This window comes from Watersipora subatra, chromosome 4 (genome assembly GCF_963576615.1).
Source record: "Watersipora subatra chromosome 4, tzWatSuba1.1, whole genome shotgun sequence".
Taxonomy (NCBI): Eukaryota; Metazoa; Bryozoa; class Gymnolaemata; order Cheilostomatida; family Watersiporidae; genus Watersipora; species Watersipora subatra.
The window spans coordinates 53,331,023-53,357,135 of NC_088711.1; the positions used below are offsets into that span (position 1 = coordinate 53,331,023).

General features: G+C 33.5%; 1 long non-coding RNA gene across 1 annotated transcript; it reads right to left on the reverse strand.

Annotated features, from left to right (window-relative positions):
- Positions 1-12,771: 12,771 nt before the first annotated feature.
- On the reverse strand, positions 12,772-24,425 carry LOC137394779 (uncharacterized). Its single transcript, XR_010978372.1, has 4 exons — positions 24,331-24,425; positions 22,768-22,881; positions 17,101-17,238; positions 12,772-13,638 (listed from the first exon to the last, which is right to left on the reverse strand). It is a non-coding gene; the product is annotated as an uncharacterized lncRNA (long non-coding RNA).
- Positions 24,426-26,113: the final 1,688 nt, after the last annotated feature.

Consider the following 26,113-nt stretch of genomic DNA (forward strand, 5'->3'; position numbering starts at 1 on the left):
CAAAATTTTGCCATCAACTTGTAAGTTATTCATATCAGTTCTTAATATATCCATGAAGCCGGAGCTTACCTTGCTAAATTCCACATTGCTGATTAGCTTGAACAAGTTGTCTTCAAAATTTTTTAACTCGGGAACAGATGGTGGGTTTTTCTTTGAGTTAAATCCATATGTTTCTTTGACAGTTGTCGAAGATGATGGGCGCAGAAAGAAGTGTGCTCTCCATCTCATTCTTCGCACAAACTTTTCTGTCTGTTCTATAAGTTTCTTTTTGTACATATTTCGAGGTGGTATCGGTATATTCTTTGTAGAATAATCAAAGTTTATCTTCTCCATGTCAGGTAGACTTGAGAGTGCTCTACTATAGTAGGAGCTGATATACTAATATATCTAGTGGAAATCTTCTGACTAAAAAGTGCTCAATGCCATATAGGCAGTGCATATAGAATAATTTAAAATAATTTAAAAGAAGATAAACATTTTGACTATTATATTTACACTACTAATAGTTTCGTGTTAAAAACACTCATCAGGTGACATTCATTTATGCGCAGAAGCTTATATATACGTAGGAACATACAAGCTAGGCAGTGATCTTATAATGAGGCATGCAAGCACTGTAAATTCCCAAATTGATGGCAGTAGTAAAAGTGCAAAGGCTAAGCAATAAAATTGTAAACAATAAATGGGATGAGAAAAGCTAATCTATTAACTGTTTATTAGCAAAAATTTACTTGAGTGTCTACACCCAGATACCATTTCAGATTTCTTATTCAGTGTCGCCATATGTGGCTTGTACATAATGTAGAATTTTTCCCACAGACATAGTTCGCACTTCTTGGCACGATTATTGTAAGCTGCTGATCTGTGGATAGAAAGAATAACAACAACAATAAGCACAAGACAAGAAAACGAAACATCACTTGGTATAACCCTCCGTTTAATAAAGAAGTCAAAACCAATATAGGGAGACAATTTCTCAAACTAATAGCAACATACTTTCCTCCAATGAGCAACTTACACAAAATCTTTAACAGAAACACTGTGAAGATTAGTTATAGTTGCATGAAAAGCGTTAAAGGTATCATTAACAACTGCAATAATAAGAAAATACCACCAACTAAGACCGGGAACAATATAAACCCAGGCTGTAATTGCAAACAACCTACCGAGTGTCCATTAAATGGTCAATGCCTTACTGAGCAAATTATATATCAAGCTACAGTAAGCACAAATAACAATAAAGAGACCTACATCGGATTAACTGAAAATACGTTTAAGAAGAGGTACGCCAACCACAAGTCTTCCTTCATCAATACCAGCAAAAGATCAGCAACCAGGCTAAGCGAACATGTATGGTCCCTCAAAGAGAAAAACATCATGCATACCATCAAATGGAATATTATCCACAGATCAGCAGCTTACAATAATCGTGCCAAGAAGTGCGAACTATGTCTGTGGGAAAAATTCTACATTATGTACAAGCCACATATGGCGACACTGAATAAGAAATCTGAAATGGTATCTGGGTGTAGACACTCAAGTAAATTTTTGCTAATAAACAGTTAATAGATTAGCTTTTCTCATCCCATTTATTGTTTACAATTTTATTGCTTAGCCTTTGCACTTTTACTACTGCCATCAATTTGGGAATTTACAGTGCTTGCATGCCTCATTATAAGATCACTGCCTAGCTTGTATGTTCCTACGTATATATAAGCTTCTGCGCATAAATGAATGTCACCTGATGAGTGTTTTTAACACGAAACTATTAGTAGTGTAAATATAATAGTCAAAATGTTTATCTTCTTTTAAATTATTTTAAATTATTCTATATATATATATATATATATATATATATATATATATATATATATATAAGATGCTGCTGAAGTTGCGCAATGACTTGCTTTTAATAGTTTGTTAGAAATTCAACTCATGGCTATTAATTATTACCTCAAAATGTTGAAAACACGCAATAGGAAGGGTCAGAACACTACTAAAAGTCATAGTTGCTCAAACCTAAAATACAGTAGGTTTTATACATTTTGCTATACAAAAACAAAACTGCAAAACTATTGGTAAAAATATAAACAGCAATATATATTATCATTTATGGCCTTCGGTATCGGGCAGCATGTATGCAGTTTGTTTGCTGATGTTAACAAAAGTTTTACTAATAAGCTACATAATTTGCTCAATTATTGGTGTCAACTTCAAAATTAAAAACAAATGTAGTGTTAGCACTTTTAGAATATACTACAAACAGCGCAGAGGAATTTTTTGTGGCATATGACTTGAATTGAAGAGTTCTCTGAAAATGCAACTTGTATTTGCCCAATTTAATACTTTAAAATGTCAAAGGGAGCTCATAATGAAAGCAACTTTAATATAATTTCAAGATGCTCAAAGCGGTATGGATGTTATGTTGACAAACATTAAAAGGTCACTCTGTACTATGGCTAGTAAGTATTTACATGTATTTAGATTTTGCATTGATGCTTTCAGTTAGGTAGTGTAGGAGATCTATTTACATTAGCTAAACTACCAGCATGTGCAATGCCCAGCTTTGTTTCCTAGCCATCACAACATTATGCCAATGCATATTATATTTCATTGCTTTGTTCAAAACTGATTTCTGAGCCAAAGGTAGTTTTAGCAGTATAAGAACATGTACTTCTTTTCCTATGGGTCTACTCACTGTTTTGTAGCAGCAAAGGCAATTGTTTTTTAAAAGGTCTGTAAGAATTAGAGTATTTAGAGCAAAACAATATTCTATATGCACAACAAACATTTTTGCTGCAAGCTTACCAAAACAAACTAAAACGTTTATTTTTATGTTACATTTTAATTAAAGAGCATGTTCTATTCAGTTATTGCTGTCAGTACTATGCAGTTATTGCTGTCAATGTTCTTTGTGCATTCTTGGCACACGTTTATGTTAAACTGCCAATGCATTAAACACTTTAGAAATAAAGTGTCCAAACAAGGATGCATAACATGAAATTTGTCACTGGCTTGTTTTGACCTATATCTAGCACTTTTTAGCCAAAGGTGTCTAGCTTTACTGAAAAGTTTGGTAGTAAAATTGTACATAAATTCATTGCCTGCATAAACGTCAATCATGATGCCTATGCTCTTATTATGTGCGTTCTACTATTGCCTGATTAGCTAATTCACTTTCTACTTCTCAATAGCCTCAGCCTCCGAATGAAAGCTATTGTTATTATTCCTATTCTTTGTAACTTTATAATGAAGGAGGTTGTGGTTGGGCAGCTCATCTGCTTTTCACTCTATTAGAAGTATTGCATCACAATTATAACTGCAGTAATAAAATCTGCACAGAATTGCATAATGTGGTCTTATTCTCCAAGGTCTTCTAACTAGCAGAAATCACCTATGTACTTATGCAATTGTGGTTTGTGCTTAAAGTGACTCATTCTCCTAATGTGGCATGGCTTGCTACCCCTTCTTGCATGCTAGTCAATTGATTAAATAGATTGTAAGAAACCAGTCAACCTCTCATTCCTACACAACCTAAAGACTAATCACATAAGTTCAACCTTCTAACCTTCTAGAAGAACAGACTAAGCATGTCACAATTGGTATATTTGTTTGTCACAATTGTTTTATATTACTTTTGCCAATTTTGTCACTGAATTAATTGTACCATATTATGGTGAAAAGTCCTCATGAAAAGTATTTTACTTTGCCTCAATACCAATGCAAAAGGTTAGACCGGTAGTGGCCTATTTGGATATTTAGGGCGAGCCACTTTAAATACTATTTCTAAGCAACTTACTCATGCCATCAAATTGCGACGGCAAACAACAATGCATAGGTTTTCGCAGCTATTTTCGATTTGGATTTTACTGCCTTAATTGCAGGATCGTAATATTGTCAAGTTAAAAAGGTCAAGAAACCCCAACTTTATAATGCTAAAAGAATGAAATTATTACTAATTTTCATAAAATGATAACATTGTAATTATACACGAGGGTAGCTTTGTGAGATTAACCGACACACATTAAAATAGTTATGGTAACATATAGCATGGTAGCCAGCGATTGATGAATATCTGTGACTCTGTCGATGCTCCTAACTTTTGTAACTTTTTAAAAAGCATTAAAATAATTATGGATGCTTTTTATTCTGATTAATAGTGTTAGCTGATTGATAGCACTAAACAGGCAGAATTATTAGTATACTATACTGCCCTGAGCAAGCAAAACGCCGTATCTTGATATTTGCAAATTGTTCAGCACAAGCACAAACGCGTTTTGGTCAAGCCTGGCATCAGTATTAGCAGTATTTTAGTTGTTTTTTTTTATTTATTATGGTGAGATATCCCACAATCTTTACCAAATTTTTTTTTCGTGAAACTTTAAAATCAAAGGAGTTATTTCACTTAGGGCATTTTGTTTGCTTAAATTGACAATTTACTAAGCTGGCACTAGGCAATCAAACGCCCTATCACAGCAGATAGGGCCTTTTGATTGCTTAATTGGACTGGTTTCTCATTGTTAGTTTGCCACAAGACCATTTGCCATGACTGGATTATCCAAGGATTACAAGTTTAAATTATGATATTAATCCGCAATTAGTCAACAAAATGATATATGTTGCAATTTCTATTACTCATCCAGTCAACACATGGATTAAAGCCCTGTAATAGCCATATTCAGCTCAAAAGTTAAGAGATGATCAAAGATCATGGTATCCTTCAAACCTGATGTTATGAAATGAAAGGAATAAGTAAAATAGTAGTTTAAAAAAGATCAAACGCTTTTATTGAAAATAATTTAAAACAAACAACTGAGTGCAATAATGTCAGTATTTTAAAAAAGCAAAACCTTCCAATGGACATGTAATTAAAACAAATTTTTCATCAACTCTCTGAGTCGGATTTTTAAATCGAGACTTTTGTCACTTAGATATCGTCCTGTCATAATAAATATATTATGATAAAAAATATAGCAATAAGATTGAGCACTTAGAAGTGCACTAGCTTGTATGAGCTGCCTTAAAACAACCAATTATATATGCTTCAGTTTTGCTTCCCTTTGTTTATATACTCTTTGATTACATAATGCTGTTCATAATGTCCAACTTTGTGTATGTTTAGGCCAATCAAAACGCTGTATCTGCAGATAGAGTGCTTCGATTGCCACTTTATGTGTGGTAAATGTGGATAGGGCGTTTTGCACATTGTGAAAAGTGCTATTTCTGGTGGTCTCAGATATATGAAATTTCGAGACATGTTAGATCTCAACCTAAATTACATATAAGCACAAAAAAGTGAATTTTGAAAAACTTGTCAGATAGGGCGTTTTGCTCGCTTAGGGCAGTATAAAGTTATGATAATGTATTATTTTCGTTGTAATTAACAAGTTGATGCATTTTAGTCATAATTTGATACGGATTTAAACTAGAGGCTGAGTCATAAGTAAGTGACTGGAGTAAATGAAATCCTTTAAATCGTTGAAGCTTTAAAATCTATGTTTCAATTTTGTAGAAGAATATCGCAAGAGATAAAATATTACTGCTTCATAGAATTTTAGTAATGGGAGGTAGGGACACGGATTTGCTGAAAAACCTAAAAACATCAGGCATCTTTTGCATCAATTTTTAATCTGCAAAACATCTGTTTGGGCTATTAAAATTGTTTTGCTTATTTTGGTAGAAACCTGGTCACCGCATCCAAGCACTATATCCACCAGATGGAAAATGGTACGAAGCACAGCTGGACGCTTTCTTGAAGGGGGTATGTTGCTGATTAACGGTTAATTTCCACAAGAGCGTGCCACATTAATAAAAGTTTTATTTCAAAAAATTTATAAGAAATAATATTACTGTAAAATCTATGTTTGAATGCCATGGCGCTGCATTTTTTAACCCTTCCAATTATAGTGGCAAAAATTGTCGATTGTGCTTCATAATATATGTTCAATCTTTATTAGCTTCAACTCTATCTAAAACCTTTTTGTTATAGATTTTATTTTTCCAACACGTTAAAAAATAGTACTATTCAAAAAACTTAATGCATTCCTACTTCGTGCATTGCTAATGCTATGTGAAGCTACGATCCCTTCGAATCTCGAAAAACAATGCTCTACCATGTTCCTTACTCTTACGAAACTATTACTTTGACCACCATTGGAGTCACTATTGGAGCCGCTACTTTAATTATATGTGTAATCACTAAAATCTTAATCCGTCAGTCATCAACAATCATCTTTATTGTTATCAACATAAGTAATTATCTGTTTTCAATTCTGGATGTACTTGCGAAAGCTATAATAGCACTAAATATTTCGAAAATCAGAAAGAACAAATGTTTTTTTTTTATGTTGAAAAGTCCTAAACAAAAATTTAAAATTGCTTCGTGAGTTTAGGGTAATTTTACAGGGAAACTTTTGGACAACACTGTCAATACCATAAAAAGTCTTAAAGACTGTTAGTTATGTTGTCAACGAATAATAAAATTAAGTTACTACGCAATTGCCAGGAAATTTGCAACATGCACATATGCCGGTCGTCCATTGATTTCACCTAAATTCGCATGCAGCGGTGAAAGGGTTAATAAAATATTATGTAATCTCTAATTGAATCCTCATTCATTTAAACGCCCCTCTACTAGACCTGTACTATAATAGATGACGGTTAAAGATAGAACGCCACCGTTCAAGTGAACGTTACTTCTTTTGAAAAAAACACATAAAAACTATATAACACACAAACTAAGCTGTGATCCAGTGATAACATATACACTGGGCGTTGAGCTTGCAAAATACCATCGTTAACTGCTTATTCTAATGCTGTAGCATGTGCAAGAAATTTTAGCCTCAAATAGTAGTACAGATTTCATCATATTTGCTAAACGGTTTTTTCATATATGCCGAACTATCAAGGCTGCTTAAACAATAAAATTATTATCAGCCTGATAGAGTTATTAATTATTTTCACGGTGCTGCTTTCAAAGCTTCAACGAAAACACTGTAAAGCTTAGAAGTTAGAAAACTCGCTTCAATATGCATTGACAAAAGTATTAATTGCTATTGTTGTAACTGAGTCATTGTTAGTAAAAATTTGTCAACATTTTTCTATCTATCCTGTCCAAAATCGGATCCAAAGATCAAAGAATGTTGAAGTCGCAGTCAGCTGGATGTGGTTGTCAATTAAAGGGTGACACTCTAGTTTTCAAGAGTAGTTTTCTAGAGTAGCACTCAAATGAACATGGCCTTCAAATTAAGATTCTACCTTATGTCACTTTAGCTGTGTTTCAGAATGTTATAATATTGGAGTTTTGGGTCAAGGTTAAAATAGCAAGCATAACTTTGCAAATATCGACACAAAAAGATTTTAGTTTTAAATAAGGCTCTGCTTTCATATATTTGCAAATCACTAATGCATGAATTTAAAAAAAGAACCATAGTAGCATGTAGTAGCATCTAATCAAAAATGCATTGATTTTAAATAAGTGCAGAGTGACATACATGGATTATCAACATGGAAGAGTGATTTTCAGACATCAGATTAAATGTGGGTGATGCTATGATAAGTGGCTTTAAACTAACACAATGTACTAGGGAAACAAGCGTGATTATTTTGCTGTAGCTCAAATGCAGTAGAAAAAAATAAAGGTGTCTAACTTTTCAAGTATTTCAGTCAAATTCGTTGCCTTCATTAATGCTGACACTAGTTTTTGTGTTCTGCTGCTGTCAGGTTACAAAACATAGCTCTCCTAGTCAGAGGCATTTAGGTATCTAGAGCAATCTAGGCATTAGTGGTTTCAATGAACACCTGAACAATGCGTGTTTAACCACAGTGGTTGACCCCATAGGTCAAGTATTAGCCTAATTAACTTTTAATTTTAGACTAATTTAACTTTTGAATGGAGCTGAGCAATGAAATGTGATTCATCAAAGCCATAGCTTATCAGATTTTTATAAATGATAATTCACATTATTTACTATTTCAGTCAGCAGAAAACGGTAAAGTGCAGAGGAAATAGCAGAATTTGACAAGCACTGGACTGAAAAATCAGGCAAACTGCCAACAAGATCAGTGTTGGATGCTATACACTCAACGCTGCCTAACAGAAGTGTTATAGTGATTTGGGCTCAAGCCAACAACTTGCTAAAGAAGGCAGCGAGAAAAAATGCCAGCTGAATTTTTTATGTTGTTGAACCTTCTTATTATCATTGTGTTGTATTTGTCAATAAATTTGCTCTTTTTGAAGACTAAAAGTGACCAACTCCGCAGTAATGCACTTGTATAGTTATCTTGTATCAAGCAGTCTTAGCTATTATTTTATGTACAGAAAATGTGCATAAAACAATGACTATGATAGATAATACAATACCGACAATAGATATTATCTGTTGTACTGCACTGTACACTATTGTGTATTATTCAAGAAACAAGCTCTAAGATAAATTATAATAATTCTTTTAAAGAAAAACCAAATATAAGGAAATATGCCGCAGCAGCCAGTCTACTGACAACTTACTGTCAAACCGACAAGCCCAAAAGATTACTTAGAACGCTGTGCTTGACTAAAAACAATCAGAAATTCACTACACAATGAGAAATAATTAATAATAAAATAATTAAATAATTAAATAATTAAATAATTATATCTTTTTGGGTCATTTTCCAAATTTAAGTGAATCTGTCTGAGTAGAATGTTCTATCAATTTCTTGACAGTTCAGGGCATTATTATTACTGGTAAAATGTGAATAATAGCACTCAGTATTACTATTGATCAATAAAACCACCCAAAGTCAAGATATCTAAAGTTAGAAAAAATTTGGTACTGTGCTGGGTCCAGCCCGACTGATCATTGCTAACAATAAATTGCAGTAAGAAAGAAGTTTTGAAAAGCGAGAATGCCCTCAAGATAGAATGTTATTGTATTTTTATTGGCTCTCTATGTGACATTAAGTTTTTCCCTGGGTTCTACATAGGCACAATGGGCTTGTTTGGAATCTACCCAATTTATGGTGCTGTGGTATTGCGCAGGTTTTGCAACCTGACACTCCATTCCCGAGTGGGGAAATGTTTTTACTTAACGTTCTAAGAGTGGCTTAAGATGAATAGAAAGACATTGCTGTTATTGTATGTTAGATTGAGTAACTAAGTATGTTGTGCAAGTAATTCATATTATTACTGTAGATAATATGCACAGCAAGCAAAGATGTGTGTGTTTCATTTTAGCAATCACAGTAACTGAGTTGCGTCCATGCATTGTTACCAATTAATTTTTTAAAGTTTTTGTATGCAGTGCAGCAGCGATATGTGACTGAATAAGAAAGTATAACATAGACCATATTTATAAATATTGAGTTAAATTATTCGTTTATTTTAGTGAGCAGAAAGTTATGCAGCCTAAAAGAAAATTGAGAGTTCAAAAAGCCATGATCGGAAGATTGAGGCAAACTACCAAAAATGCCAGAGCTGTATACTGTTAAAAGAAATTGGTGTTTGAAAATTATAATGATGACTTATGCCCGAGCCCACAACTTACTCAAGAAGCGGCAAAATTAAACTGGCAGCAGGGTCTTCTTGTTGTTGAGGCTTTTGTAATATCGCATTGAACTTGACGTTTGAATAAATTTACTTCTTTTGGTGACTAAGCAACGACCATTCTATGGTACTTGACTAGTTGAATTTTTTAGTATCAAGCATGGTGGCTGTTGTTGTTTTAAATACAAATTTATTGATTCCTACTTTAAAGTTTAACATACTATACAATATGTAAGTTCTAACAACAATTATTGTTGTTTTATACAGATTGTTGTTTTATTGTACAGATTATAGCAGACTCTTAGTTGATCTATAGGTGATAGCAACATCCCAAATTATGTGTAAGCCATGGCACCTCTGCATTGATATGTAAGTTATAGCAACCTCCTAAATGATATATAAATAACAGCAGCTTCCTAATTACTATATAATTCATTGCAGCCTCCTAACTGATATATAAATAGTAGCTACCAACTATATGAAATTCAAATTATAGTAAACTCTTTTGTGATCTATAAGTCATAGCAACATCCTAAATTCTATGTAACCCATTGCAACCACTGCAATGATATGTAAGTTATAGCAACCTCCTAAATGATATATAAATAGCAGCAGCCACCTAGTTAATATATTATTCATAGCAGTCTCCTAACTGATATATAAATAGTACTGTAGCTACCAACTAGATGAAATTCAAATTATAGCAAACTCTCAGGCGATCTATAAGTGATAGCAGCATCCTAAACTATATGTAACCCATAGCAGCCTCTGCAATGATATGTAAGTTATAGAAACCTCTTAAATGATATATAAATAGCAGCAGCCTCCTAATTAATATATAATTCATTGCAGCCTCCTAACTGATATATAAATAGTAGCTACCAACTATAAGAAATTCAAATTATAGTAAACTCTTATGTGATCTATAAGTCATAGCAGCATCCTAAATTCTATGTAACTCATAGCAACCTCTGCAATGATATGTAAGTTATAGCAACCTCTTAAATGATGTAAAAATAGCAGCAGCCTCCTAATTTATATATAATTCATTGCAGCCTACTAAATGATATATAAATACTAGCTATCAACTATGGGATATACAAATTACAGCAAGGTCTTAGGTGATCTATAAGTGATAGCAGCATCCTAAACTATATGTAACCCATAGCAGCCTCTGCAATGATATGTAAGTTATAGCAACCTCATAAATGATATATAAATATCAGCAGCCTCTTAATTAGTATATAATCCATAGCAGCCTCCTAACTGATATATAAATAATAGCTATCAACTATGGGAAATTTAAAATATAGCAAGTTCTTAGGTGATTTATAAGTGATAGCATCATCGTAAATTATATGTAACTCATAGCAGCCTCTGCAATGATATGTAAGTTATAGCAACCTCATAAATGATATATAAATATCAGCAGCCTCCTAATTAATATATCATCCATAGCAGCCTCCTAACTGATATATAAATAATAGCTATCAACTATGTGAAATTCAAATTATAGCATTTTCTCAAGTGATCTATAATTTATAGCAACATCCTAAATTATATGTAACTCATAGCAGCCTCTGCAATGATATGTAAGTTATAGCAACCTCCAAAACAATTTATAAATAGCAGCAGCCTCCTAAATAATATATAACTAATAGCAGCCTCCTCACTGATATATAGATAATTGCTACCAACTATGTGAAATTCAAATTATAGCATTTTCTCAAGTGATCTATAATTTATAGCAACATACTTTATTAAGAAACAAGTTATAGCAAACTCCTTAATGATATAAGTTATGGCATCTTACCAAAGGGTATGTAAGCTATGCCATGCTATGTAATGTTTCCATTGTAACTATTACATAAGTTACAATGGTAACATTCTAATTTATGTGTATTTTGTAGCAATCTGCTAACTGGTAATCATTATTTTTGCTTACTCATTGAGTTATGAATTATTTTACCTTCAAATTGATATGTAATTTACAACAACCATCTAGACATTCTCCAAGTTTTGATAGTTTTTCTAGTATGCATATATACAAAGTATGATAAGGCAATGAATATATATTGTATGATACCATATTCTCCTAAAATTTCCATAAAAATATATAATAATTAGGAGGTGAATAAATATATATATATCTACAATGTAGATAAATTAGACCATATAGGAGGCTTACCCATATATATTTGCGTTAACTCCTAATCCCTTATATTCCGAAACCTCCTAACTGGTATATATTTATTCAACTCCTAACTTGGAAATATGGGTATATATATATATATATATATATATATATATATATATATATATATATATATATATATATATATATATATATATATATATATATATATATAGTCAAATTAGATTGAATAGGAGGTCACTTTGGAAAATATATCCACGATATAGGGCTTTTGGATAATAGGAGGCTTCTGATAGGAGGCTTCGCTAAAAACATGCTTAAACAACTCTACTCGTCATGCTGATCGCATACGTATCTATTTTGCATTTTGCATAAATTTTGCCGGAGAGTTCAACATTTTGGAAAATTTTGCAGGTTAGGAGGCTCTGTAGTTTGAAATGGAGGACCTCCCATTAGGGTAAAATTTGAAAAATTTTATACAAAATTCTGAGTTGTCTTCTCTTTTGCAAGAGAAGTTATCTTCTCATTAATTTCAGGGCCTCCTATTATGTTTTTATATCTTGAATTAGATAGTCCTAGTTCCAAGCTCTAATTCTTTTCTTTTTATATAAATTTACCTAATTATGATATTTAGTTTGGTTCTTTTTAGTTGTAATGAACCTTTATTGCATCATTTAATTTTCTATCAGTTGGTTAAAAAGGCAAACTAATTTGGGTTTCAGGGATTTTGCCAACAGATCCTAAGAAAACCGACTTGCAGGCACATCTGTGTGTGCTTTGATCTAAAGTTTATCATACGTATTATTCATAAAATTGAAAACTTATGCTTTCCCTTAATAGCTTGTTAGTGGGCATGCATGGCAAAAACAAGCATTTTGTCCATTTTAAAAAAGTTGTAATAAGTTGCGATAAAAACTAGGATGGTATTGACATCAAGTAATTGGTATTGAAACCATCCTGGTTTTCAAATAGAAAACTTTTAAAACGTATATTAATTGAAACAGTGCATATATTCATGCTGCCAAATATGCCTGGTAGAGTCAGAGACACCCAAGTTTAAAACATAAATGTCAAACATGAGAGATTTGCATACCTGTGGCCACATTTATTACTTATACAATTTGATTAATTCAATTCATTGCTACTGAGGCAAAACTGGGAAATATAGCATATGTGGGGCCCTTTGGATTATAAAAGGTTTTAGATAAGAGCTTTCGATGAAACCATGCAGTAACATTGAACACACTGTGCAGATTGCATGCATGTATATCTAACTCGCATTTATCAACATTGGTCGGCATATTTCTTTAAAAAAAGCCCAAACTTACTCATAAGGAAAAAAATTGACTCTTTAAGCAACCCCGTCAAGGAGTTGAGTTTACAGAAAAGGAAAGCTCAATATAAGTACGTCAAACAAATTGCTTAAGTGAGTGCAATGGTGACAAATAAAATGTTCTTAAAACACAATGAGTTTGTATAAGCCTAAAAGTCTTTAGTGCAAATGGAGCAACCTATCAAAAGCAGGCCAAACAGCTGTTACATTACCAAAAGATTAAAAATCAAAGCATTCACAAGAATACCATAAAACATTTATCAACAAAAGTGGACTATTTTATTTCTGTCAAATAAAGCTGTAGAGCTTCAAAACACTGAGCTCCATAATCGTCTTGCAAATTGTGTGACCATTTCCTGGCACCTCGAGTATAATGTGTGAAGTTGTGGTAGCTGTAACTAATGGCTCTGCACAACGTTTAAAATATGATTTTAGCTAGAGATCTTTGAAGCAATTCGCAAGAGAACTTTGCTGACTGTAGACACGCCCAGCTACAGAAAGAACTTTAAGGTTGGATGTCATTCCAGTCACTGGATGCCTTTTTGGAAATTGAACATCAACTTGTTGTTTGAAGGTTAGGCAATCTAGACCAATTTGCCTCCACTGGTAAATATGCTGCTCTAACTGCAAAGAAACCAGTTATTAACCTGTTAGTATAGTTAAAAATTAGGAGAATGTTGAACACTACTCATTTTACAGACTTTCCCAAGATATCAAACCAGCTTTAAAACAATACTGACTAAAAAGTGTGCTCCATCATGTTGTTTTAGAACGCTTAGGAGATTGGCCAGAAACTTGAAGAGTAGGCTTTTGCAGCAAGCTATATCGGTGGCTGTACTAAATGTAGGTCGCACAGAAGATGCTTTCCTACTGAAACTCTGCATAATTATGTTTCCCCTAAAGAGATTGAAGTTCTCACTATGTTGATGTTTTGCCTAAAAAAAAATTAACCTAGTAAGCCTTAAAAAATTCTTGTTTCGATGTTGTTAACACAAGTTAACTCAATAAAAGTAAAAAACAACAAACATTATCATTAATGCTTTCTTTTAAAATAAAGCTTTTTTGTCAAACTATTAGGTAAGAATGGTATCTTTTAAATATAAAATGTAATGAATAGTTGGGTTAAAAAAAGCTTTATTTTACAAACTAATAATTACAGCGTTACCATTCCTCTTATTTCTAAGCAGAATGCACCAAAATCTACAAAACTTTACACATTCAGCCTGTACTGTGATGAAAACCGTGTCTGTCCATATAAAGCCACCGTTGGATAATGGAAAAATATTGCATCCCACTGGATTTGAACTTGCAACATTTACCTTGCTAGACTGACACTACAACAACTATGCTAATTGACCTTGTAATAATTTGCAATATTTGAATGCATAATTATTGCAACTGATAATCTTTTACAGCACTCTACACTGCTATGGTATTTTTTGGTACAAGCCAAGTTAATTCAAAATCTTGAGCTGAGTAAAATTCCTAACTGTCTACACGGTCAATTTTTTCCAAGCACAGATTGACTATGAATTGTATAAAAGTCCCTTTTCATTCAGTTGGCCTTTAACACTGTAAGGTTGGTGTGTATGAATATGCCTGCAATGCATACATGTACAAATTAAGCATAGGGTAACTGCCAGGTTACTCTGCAAAGCAGAGTTGTCCTCTCGCGCACTCCAAACAAATCCTAAATATTTAGGATTATACATTAATCATTAATTATAAAGACATTATTGAAATTCTTTAAATAGTTTAGATGTTTCTATTAAAACAGATTTTCAGCTTTTGTTTACACTATTTAGTCTCTGCTTATATAATAAAGCTACTCTTTGCCATTAGCATGTCTGTGCAAATGCGCTCGTTTATAACAGTTCATCTTCGTAGACTATTTGAGATGATCAAAATAAATTCTAGCTCAGCTAAAAATATAACTATGATGCTCATATCAACTGATTTGGCAAATAAAAAACATTCAGTTTTGAAGGTAGTAAACATGAATTTGGAGATCAAAAAGAAGGTGAGGTGAATAAAAGCCACAAGAGACAGACTGCTACTTGTTGCGGCTAACTAACAAAGTAAAATCAGTGTCTGTATGACTTATCATTTATCCATCGTCGGAAAGAGCTTGGGAGCAAGATAGATTTTGATGAGACTAGATATCATGACATTCAGCTTGGTATACAGACGGTCCTCAACCTACGAACGAGTTACGTTCTGAACAATTGTTTGTACAGTGAATTTGTTCGTAAGTTGCTTCAGTGCTATATTTTGTATTATAATTTATGCTTAAGGCCTACACGTATATAAGTATATTGAAGGTTTATATAAGTATGTTTAAGGCTTGTATAAGTAACCTGTAAATTGGTTTGTACTGAAAAAACTTTTTAATAAAATGGAGAGAATACTGTGGTGGACGCCGGGCCATGACACTGCATTTCTTATTTATTGTATGTGTTGTCCTTTTTTATTATATCGTTGTTTTAATCGTTATGCTAGAACTTATTGCTGTTGTGCTTTTTTATGTGTTGTCCTTTTATTATACCGTTGTTTCACTCGTTATGCTATTGTTATATCTGACATCACGTCATAACACTATCATTTATCGTCACTTTTATTGTTGTCATACCAACTCGCTAGCGGTCCTATTTATTCACCTTGTTAGCCGGTGTTCTCACCGTTTGCCGTTAGGACGGAACGGTTGATATTACTGAATATAACGGAGCGCTCTCATTTATTTGAGCAGAGCAGATAGATGTACGCTCCTCGAATAGTGAAATTTTCTTCGCTAATAAAAAGCTGAATGAAACTACACACACTCTCTTCTTTTTATTTATTAGTCTAGATCGTGCCAAGTAAAGGTCGGCAAACTCCTTTACAATACATACAAGAAAAATAAAAAAGCTATTTGCGCACTGGAGATACGTTCACGCACTTATGCACTGCAACGAACTGGGCAGAGGAAGGTGGATGCTGGGTGATGCTTCTATGTAGCGCCTCTTTCTGCCGCTAATACGTCGGTAATACCGTCGGTATTATCGATGAATATACGCGCAGACTTGTTCGTATGTACCGTTGTTCGTAACTCGAATGTTCGTAAGTAGGAGACCGTCTGTATTAACACTCCAGAGCTTTCACTGATAGATCCCCTTCAAATATTTCTGATTTCTTGCGAGGCGAATCATTTTACATATTTTTGACAAAAATGACAATCTCTAATGACAAACTAGTTTAACAATGTATTGGTATCTATAATAGCGAACCCTATGCATCTTATCATTGCTCAAGTTTGGCAAGAATGTAAGCGATATTTTTAAGGACAACTATGAAAATTTTGTTAATAAATTTGGGAATTTTCACCAACTTGACACTTTACCCCATATGGCATTACTTATGTTGGTCAAACAAAAGCTTTACATAAATTCTTTACATTGAGAGGAATTTGCGTTATAATAGGTATACATGTACATTATAGCAAAATTTGCTGTACAGCTATTCCAACCAGATAAAAATCTGACTTATGCCCATACTACAAAAAATTCATAATTTGAGTTAAAATACTTAGATTTAAGTTAGAATATGGCCTAAAAGTCAATGAAAGGAACTTTAGTTTACTTTTCACATATGAAACAAATACATTATGCTTATGAAACAATGCAAGTGTTTTGGCCTTAAAGTTTGACTCATTTATGTATATAATTAAAAACATTACTTTTTATTTTGTGGTTTCTCACTGTCCACAAAAGACCCTGGTCCCCGTTAATCCCGAAAATTGAATGATGACTGCAGAAAACAGCTATGACAGGCCGAACTGGATTTGGAACAAAAGGTACATTTCTCACAAACAGAGATTGTAAATGGTACAAAAATGCAAGTTAAGCAATACGAGTGTCATTCAGAGTTAAAAAAAGCTATAGCTTGTTGCAGACTATTAGATACATCGTCCAAATACATATTATTGAAATTTTCGGACTAGCACAAAATTTTTCATCTCAATATTTGTAAAATACATCTAAAAAATATTGTTTTTCACCAAGGTTCATTCTATGTCACTCAATATTTTGGTGTTTTGACACCATAATTTACCTTCACTAAGTTCCTTTGTTTGCTCTCCTCTGACCAGAAACCTCCCCAAATATGTAAGCTTTTGTAACCTTGAATCGCCAATTCTTTAGATAACTTGTCTAGCACCAGAGTGGGAGCGGAACATGTTATAGCAACACCCTGCAATTAGTAATAACAAAATAGAAATATCACATTTTTTGAATAGATGATTTTCCGATTTAAATTAAACTCTGTTTATAGCTAATCAATTGCAAGCTCATTGATTGCTGCAAAAAAAAGAAAAAACTGAGCAAGCAGAAGTGCATCTGATATTTTAGCTTATGACTCTCAATCCCAGCTTTGATATTTGTCACCATTGTGATTTGTAGGCAATAGAAGAAAGCGAGTTAAGCAATGTAAAAACTTATTCATATCCTATTAAAAAAATGGACTTCAAATATTGAAGTGGTATTTCAAAAGCAATTACTCATTCGTAAAATTGATAGTCAGTAGTCTGACCCTGATCTGGACTTGGCTTTTAGATATTATTGCAAGGTAAAATTTAGAGCTGGTCACCATAGGTTTTAACTGTGAGTTTCAGTTCCTATCCCAGACACTATGCTTACATATATTCTGTACAAGTGCTATCGTCAGTGGACAGGCAACCAGAATGCAAGAACATGCTCCTATTCACCCTTTGTTTGTTTATAATAAACATGCAAGGGTGAATAGGAGCTGTATACACAATTAAAATAAAGCAGTTATTTCACAGTGCACAGTCCAATTTGTAAAACGGAATAACTAGTAAATGACATTCAACTAAATTGTTGTTGATGACAGCTCTGCACAAGCTTCAGCTAAACATTCATAGATAATAATTACATAAAGAAATACACAAACTAAAAAGCAATAATACTTAGTCAATACTAAGAATGATTATGAAGTTTAAGAATATTAATCAAAATTACGTACAGTGGCACTCGCATACCGTTGTTGCTTGAAAGGTATGTTTCCAAAAGAAAATCTTGTCATTTTTCTAAAAGATTACTAATGCTTAAGAGTTGACTTGCAACAAAATTCACACTGCAGTTATTTGGTATCAAAAGATTCACCATGTCTAACTCTGTTGTGTTGCATGTGCAATATATGTAGAAATTTGATAACATGCTCTTAAAAGCTCAAAAGCGAACAGTTAATCGCCGCCATCACGAAATTGCCGAAGATTAGAATCCCGTTCCAAAAATGGGTCAAATGGAACGTAGATCAACAAGATGGCTTCTGTTTACACTTTTATGCAACCTCATTCTTTGAAATATTTTTACAAATACACTTCACGCATTCAATAAAACGATGTCTATTGTCCTCAAGCATCTGTTTCCTCATCGTTGTATTGATGTCACTTTGAGCACTGATATCTCAAAACCTACCGTAAAAATTTGTTTAGTTTTTAACCTTAGCTCGAAGGAATGCATATCATCATCTGATAAGCATGACAAGCCTGTTGGTCACCTGTGATAGTCAAAAAATGCTGCGGAAATTATGCGCGCTGTTTGGCAGGAAGCATGGGTCACATGATCAGATTGCGACTAGACGATTAGATCAACCCAAAACAAAATTGTAAACTAGCGAGCATCTATATTTGGTAAGAGCTCTTTGGTGAAACCCAAAGTTTATGTCATAAACTAGTGCTACAAGAAGTTTTATATTGAGCCTTTTACGAAACTTACAATTCATGTGAGAAGATCACGTGTCAAAACAATAACCAAATCATTTTACTATGTCAGAGAAATAAATTGATTCCAATCTACGGCGGTTTCGGAATCGCGGAGATTAACTGTTTCTTTTTTCGCTTTTAAGAGCTTGTAATCACAGTTCTCCATATTTTGCACCTACAACACAGCAGAGTAAGCCATGGTGAATCTTTTGATACCAAATAACCGTAATGAAATTTTGTTGCAAGTCAACCTTCAACAAGCAAAATGATAACAAGCTCCAGTACCATGCATTGACAACTTGGGCAGCTAAGTCGTACATGCAAATCAGATGAGTATTTTACGGTATTTTGGAAAAGCCAATAATTAACCAATATTGGAGTTTTCATCAAATTAAAGTACATTTAATGGGCCATTTTAGCAGCGCAAAGAAAGCACATTTCTGATGACCATTTGCACCAATTTAGGGCAGGTAGTAGGAGTGAAACAAATTGGTTCGACTTATTTTAGTCAAAAATGGATACAAGTATTAGCCAAATGAAAGTTTGTTACGGAAAGTTCTTTCATAATAGCATAATTTGAAATAAATTCTATGATAAACCTCTTGCAGTTGCTTCATTTTGTCCTGCAAACACATTAAAATCTGTAATAGAAAACAAGACACCTATATAAAATCAAAACTGGTAATTAATTTTTGTTAGTGATGACATATTTTTTATTGTAGTTCTACAATAGCACTATAAGTTCCAAACAGTGCATTAACTATTAGTATGTGTCATGATCACAGAATTCATGGTAAGTCGGGATTACAAGATTTAGCAAACAAAATTTTGATTCTAACCTAATTACAGCAGATTTTATGGTAAAAAAAAAAGAAGCACGTTTACCATTAGTGCAAAAACATAGTTCCAAGAAAACTGGTGTTAAAGTTTGAGAAACGAAAACCAATGTACAGTTTTGTTTACATTTCAAAACGACATAGCAACCAATATCAAGATATTGTGATATTTATCTAGATTTCTGTACTTAGATCCAAAAAATTATGCTGAATTTAAAAATCTAAACAGGTTTTAGCTGGTTATCAAAGAATTAGCTGTATATTTATAAGAAAGTGTATTACTTAATTTTGCAGATATTAAAAACAGCTTGATAGTATCGTGATATTGGGCACACCCAAATCATCAACCAAATCTTTAGAAAATTAACAACAGTAACATATTGCACACTATATACTTCGACCTTGCAAACTCGAATAATTATTCTCATAACTAAATCTGATTATAATTTCATAAAAATTGAATAATTATTCTTATTATTAAATATTGTAGTAATCTTGTAAGAATCGTTAAGAAAATATCACCGCAGCTCCCTTTACTTTCACTGTTTTTGACATCAGTTAGAATACCAAAGTACTCATTACAAGTGTCCAAAATGTCAAAGTTACCTTTAAAATCGGCAAAAAAGAAACAATTATTATTATCGGACACCGTTTTTCAGTACTTCTTGTTTAGCATAGCAACGATTTTAAGTTTTTTTCGAGGGTAAAATACTTTTATTGGCTAAACTGACTTCAGATTCAGAAAGATCACTCTTTGATTGGTCCAGACCTACAGGTTACAAAATTTGTTACCAATATTATAAGTTCAGTTGGTGCAACTTCAAAGTCGAATAACTCAACTTCGTGATTTGCGACATAACCATGGTTTCTGTGACCGCGACCCATATGATCTACCTGCTGATAACTTCAACTCTTTTACTACCAAATGGATCTCTCTAACGCGACATAAGTGTTTCATGAAACCTAATTTCTAAAAAGAGTGTATAAATGGTTATAACTTTACACCCCAATTGTTTATTAGCAATATTTTTATAGCAAGTTTGTCAGCATAAGTTTTTATGTTAGTTCATGGCCCCAAAAATATTACAAACGAGTTGCCGAGTGAGAGGGACCACTTTTCGTCCATTTTGAAATTACTGTGAGATAAGCACAAAACTCTAGTCGGATGATTTATGAATATTATTAGTTTACATGTTAATTAGTCTGATGAACATAATTACTCTCATTAGTACTATTGCTCAATAAAGTTACTCAGTCTATAGATCTGAAGTTAGTAACCATTTATGGCTGTATTGCTTCTGAAATTACTGGTCATCAGTAAGAAGATTTCATAAAACAAGTTTTTGCAAAGCAAAACTATGCTCAGGTTGTAAACGCATTCTTATTTGCTCAAAATATGCAAATAATAGCTTTTTTCAATCAGGTATAGATGTAATAAGGTAATTTACTAATTACTCAGTAATCGGAAACAATTTGTACAAAAGCTTGCTGAAGCCGCATCATGCAGCACTTGGCCATACAGAAACACATTGCCAAACGAGCTGTACTATTGGTAGTTTAAGAGTTCACACTGAAACAGCTTCAACATAAATATAAGACATAAGAAATCAGTGCAAAAACTGCTTCATATTACATTTACTTCATGCCTTGTTGTAATTGAGCATCATACTGCGTGCACAATTAGGAAAAAATGGCTGCAAGATCAAAATTTACCAAGTCTTTAATTTGGTAATGAAACCGTGATAAAAAACAATTTAGACAATTTATGCAGAATTTAAATGCAACTGCATTTCATCAGCAATTTTATAAGCAGGCTTAGTGTAAAAAACAGAGTAAGAGCCATACCACAAGTTCATGAAGTTTTGAACAAATTGTTACTTTACCCTTCAATATGTTGTAAAATGCTAAGACAACGTTAAAAAATTATTGACGCTGTTGGAAGAGAGAACGTTTCAAATGCTTCTAGATTTCATAAAAAACAGCTAAAAAATGATACCAGGGTTCTTGAAGACACTTTATTTGTATGAAAGATTGGTAGATAGAACATTATTACACGAACAGACAACTCCAGAATTAAAGCGTAAACATTGTGGCTATAAAGTGTAAATAAAAATTGTTTCAAAGTAAAAGCTAAAAGGCTATTGCGCCTGGTAGCGGTAGCATCATTACCATATCATTTTTCTATTGAATAACATAATACACTTTTTATTAGAATAGAACAGACTTTGGTACATTAATTTGTCTTACATGTGATGGCTCTTATTAAAGACCTAATTTTCACCAATGAAGTGTGCCCTCAGATTAAGATGACCCTATTTATGAACCGCACCGCCTATCAGAGTTTTTTAACATACACATTAATCAGCAGAAGGTTTTACGCCTAATGGTTCGGACAAAAAATCTAAAAAGTGTGTTGCAGTATGAGCTTGGTCAGGTTCTCATCCTCTTTTGCTGATACAATAGGTAGCAATCAGTAGTCCATTTTCCAAAGGTCTATTTATTGCCCATTTCTAAAACCTTGGTAGCTGTAAAGGTCTAACACAGCTGTTTATTGTAATAATAAACTGTGAAAACAAAAATAACGATTCTCAAAAAACTTTGGTCGCTGTTGGCTGTTAACATGTTTTCTATTAGTTAGATGCAGGATGGCGATTGGTTTTTTCCAATTAGGTACACGTAGGACCGGCTAACTAATTGCCTACTCACTAATAAGAAATGTTTTGTACAAAGATTTTTTTAGCGCATTGCTCTTGATTATAAGCGTACATTGTGCTGAGCTGCACTGCGCAGCCTGTTGTACGCACTCAGTTAATGGACTAGACCAAAATCTGATTGTGTTTTAGACTTTTTCCATTCGGAAAACCCAGGCTACACTTATTAAGAAATACATTCAATCTTTAAAAAATGGTTAATATTTTAATACTTTGATATTGTATTTGTACAATTTAAATATCAATTGTACATGCCACTCCATACATGGTTGTTTTGCTTCATAACTATTGTTTTACTATTTTTGCGGATTGTCAGTGCTATAGTATTTTAGTGTAGCCAACTACCCAATGTAATGACTGCAGTCTCCAGAGCTCACTTTAGTCATCAAAGCCCAATTTAATTATCAGAAGATTAGGACTACAAAAAGTAGAGGACTCATCAACTTACCCTTCAGTTTTTCAAAACACTTGTAGGCCAATATGATTAGTTCTGCGAGAACATGATTAAAGAACAATAGTTCTGCATGGTGAGCTCATCTTTGTTCTCCAGATTAAACAACTTCTACAAAAGCACAAAGTTTTTAACATTGTACAAAAAAATAAGTTGATGAGGTCTTTATGCACAGAGTCTCTGACCACCTTCAATTTGGTATTGGAAGAAATGTTGAAAGTGAGCTACCGTTAAACCTATATTTGAATGCACCTTGATTTGATTGGCACCGCTATTTGGGACCACATCAGGAGATTGCTTTGAAAATCGAGCGCCATCTTTTTAATGAACGCCACCTCTATTTGAGGAGGTAAGTTACCTTCTCAGTATAGGTATAGGTATATTCGCCTTTTGTGAAAATATAGCAAGGAGCTTTAAAGGTCCAAACACACTAGGTGATTTTATTGCAAGCGTCATGAGGAGGGCGGAGATATCGCTGGTGCGTGCATAAACACACTTGAGCGATTTACTAGCAAATGATATAATGGGCACGCTCACAAACTGCCAATAAAAATCCGTATCATCAGTTTTTTCGAAGTTGTTAATAAATTTAGGCCAGTCAATATGTCGTCGTCTAGGCTACAACACAAACAACCTCCACATTTGTTATTAAACCTATCTCCCTTTCAAAGAGTGTACACTGCCTACACTACAAGAAGACAAAAGAAAAGCGATTCTTGTATTTTTAACTGTATTGTTTTTACAATTTTTTATACATATTTTATTTTGTAGTGGTTTTTCATATTTAATATATTAAATATTTACCATTCTCAAGATGGTCAACCGGCGCATCGATTGACTCCAGATGTTGGTTTTCAACTTGGATTTTTTTTAATTTTGTTTGTTATGATGGACAGAACTGGGAGTGCTATTATTAAATTCATGAACAATTGAGTGTTCGTTCTGAAGATGTTTCAATCGCAACAAAATAGAAAATTGATGCTGCTGTATGTTGTTGAACATCGGTAAGAAATAATTACCCGCCGTAAAATTACATTCTGGTAAAAACTAACCAATCGAAATACCAATCGAAATGCATCTCGTTAGCAATAAAGTTGTGTAGAGAAATTCTAGCTTTATCGCTCTGCATGAACACGCTGAGTGAATTCTAACGCAGATTAGCGCCACACAGCAGATTAGCGCCACACAGCAGATTAGCGCCACATAGCAGATTAGCGCCACACGGCAGATTAGCGCCACACAGCGCAATATCGCTCTAATTATCGCCTAATTTGTTTTCACCTCAAGAGAATGCTTCAGCGATAACACTTGTTCTATTGAGTCAAATATGCTACAAAGCAAAAAATTACTCTGCATTTATTGTCAGGGTTTTATAAAAACACCATTATCAGCTTTTCAAATGTCTTAACCGCCAGTACATCAGCAGTCATAATTAAACATTGTCCCAAAAACAAGCTGCCAAAAACTGCCTAAAATATCGTACTAATCAAACATTCCACGTTAAGTGGAAAGAAAATGGGATAAACTACAGCATTGAAATTTAAGCACTCTCACACTCACTTCATGAACAGTTCTGTCAAAATCTTTACTGATAACTCAGCTTGCACTTTTATCCCATCAGTGCCAGAGTCACATCTAGGAGCAATAGGTCGGCTTTGCGCTAGAGGACAAGCAAGGCTAAAAGTGATAAAAAATAGATAATACACAATAAACTTTATTTGTCTACACAAAAATATAGCATAAATGCTGAGACATTGCAACAAAACGTGGTAACCTGACCAAAATTTGGAACAGAGTTCAATTAGTGATGAGGGAGCAAAAGTATCCTACATGGGAGCTATTGCACACTTTAAACATGATATTTGTACCTCACAAACTCACATGGTCTTTTAGAGTAAAGTAGATGCTCCTATAACGCATACCTCCTATAGCATAAATTCTAGAAAAAGTCAGGCAACTTTGTAAAGTTTTTGCTTCGTACCGCGTAAAAAACTCCATATAACTTAAAGTGTATCATCGGGCGAGTTCTAAAGTTCGATTTGAGTGTTAGTCTGTCTCGCCACACCTGCGAGAAAAGAAAGCGACATAAAGTGGTGTCAGAAAGTCTTTGTCCACCTCAAACCTCACTGCCCATTTTAGGTAAATTTGTTGTAGTAGTCATATAGAGGGATTGAACCCTGACAAACCATGCATCATTTAAAAGTAATTTAACATTAGATCTTGTTGACACCATCAGTAATAAAATTAGGGTTAATCAGGGATCAATAATCAATTTTAGGCCAATCAATGTGAATCAGTGCTTATTAACACACTTTCAAACCCAATATGACATTATTAATTTTTAAGTGGAATATTATCACAACAATAGAGATCCTGTTGGACAGCATGTGCAGCAAAGGTTTACAGTTTTGCTTGTTAAAAGAGGAACAGCTAGAGATCCCAGAATTCATACCAGCGTCAACATCAACCATGGATAAGAAATGTGTCAACGACCTCATCATTCACCTGCATACGATGGGCAATCTGAGCAATAGAAAAATAGCAAGAAGCTTAGAGTATTTCGTTCTAAAGAAAATTAAGTGGTAAAGAAATGAATGCAGCATCAAACCACCAAAGATCTACCACGATCAAGGCGTTTGAAAAAACCAGCTGTCCAACATGATTGCTGGTTTCAGATTATGAACACTCAAGCGCTCGTGAGGCTTGTTCACAGCATGCCTAAGGCTGCAGAATGGTTATAGTCTGCAAAGGCTACCAGATAAAATATTAAAATGCAAAGCAACCCCAATGGCTTTTTTCTGGGCCCATAACCGTACAAGACTGTTATTTTCAATTTAGAAAATAATTAAAGAAGAGATAAGAACAAAATTTGCGATGACATATTTTCTGGTATGCAGTGTGAATGAGTAGGCAGCGGTTGATACAATAGAAGATATATGGCAATTTTTAAATCTAGTTATTTCTATTCTTCAGCTCATTAGGATTGTTTTGATACAGGGTTTTATGTATGCAGTGCAAAATATTTCCAAATTATGATGAATTTATTGCAGTGCTACACTTACTTAAACAGGCGGACAAAGATTTTTTCCCAACACTGTACATAAAGCATTATACATATAATACATACAATTTCCATGACATTCTGACTCTTGTGATAATTTGTCCGAAGTGACGACGGAACAGAGAATAGGTACATATAGCAGTGCAATTGTTGAAAAATACTTTAAGGCTTTTGGTCGGTGCATCTGAATGTCACGAGTTGGAGTTGCAATTTTGAGCTCTCAAGGACGAATAGATGACGAAAAGGTACTACCGCTTTTTATAGTGAAACTATTTTTTCTTA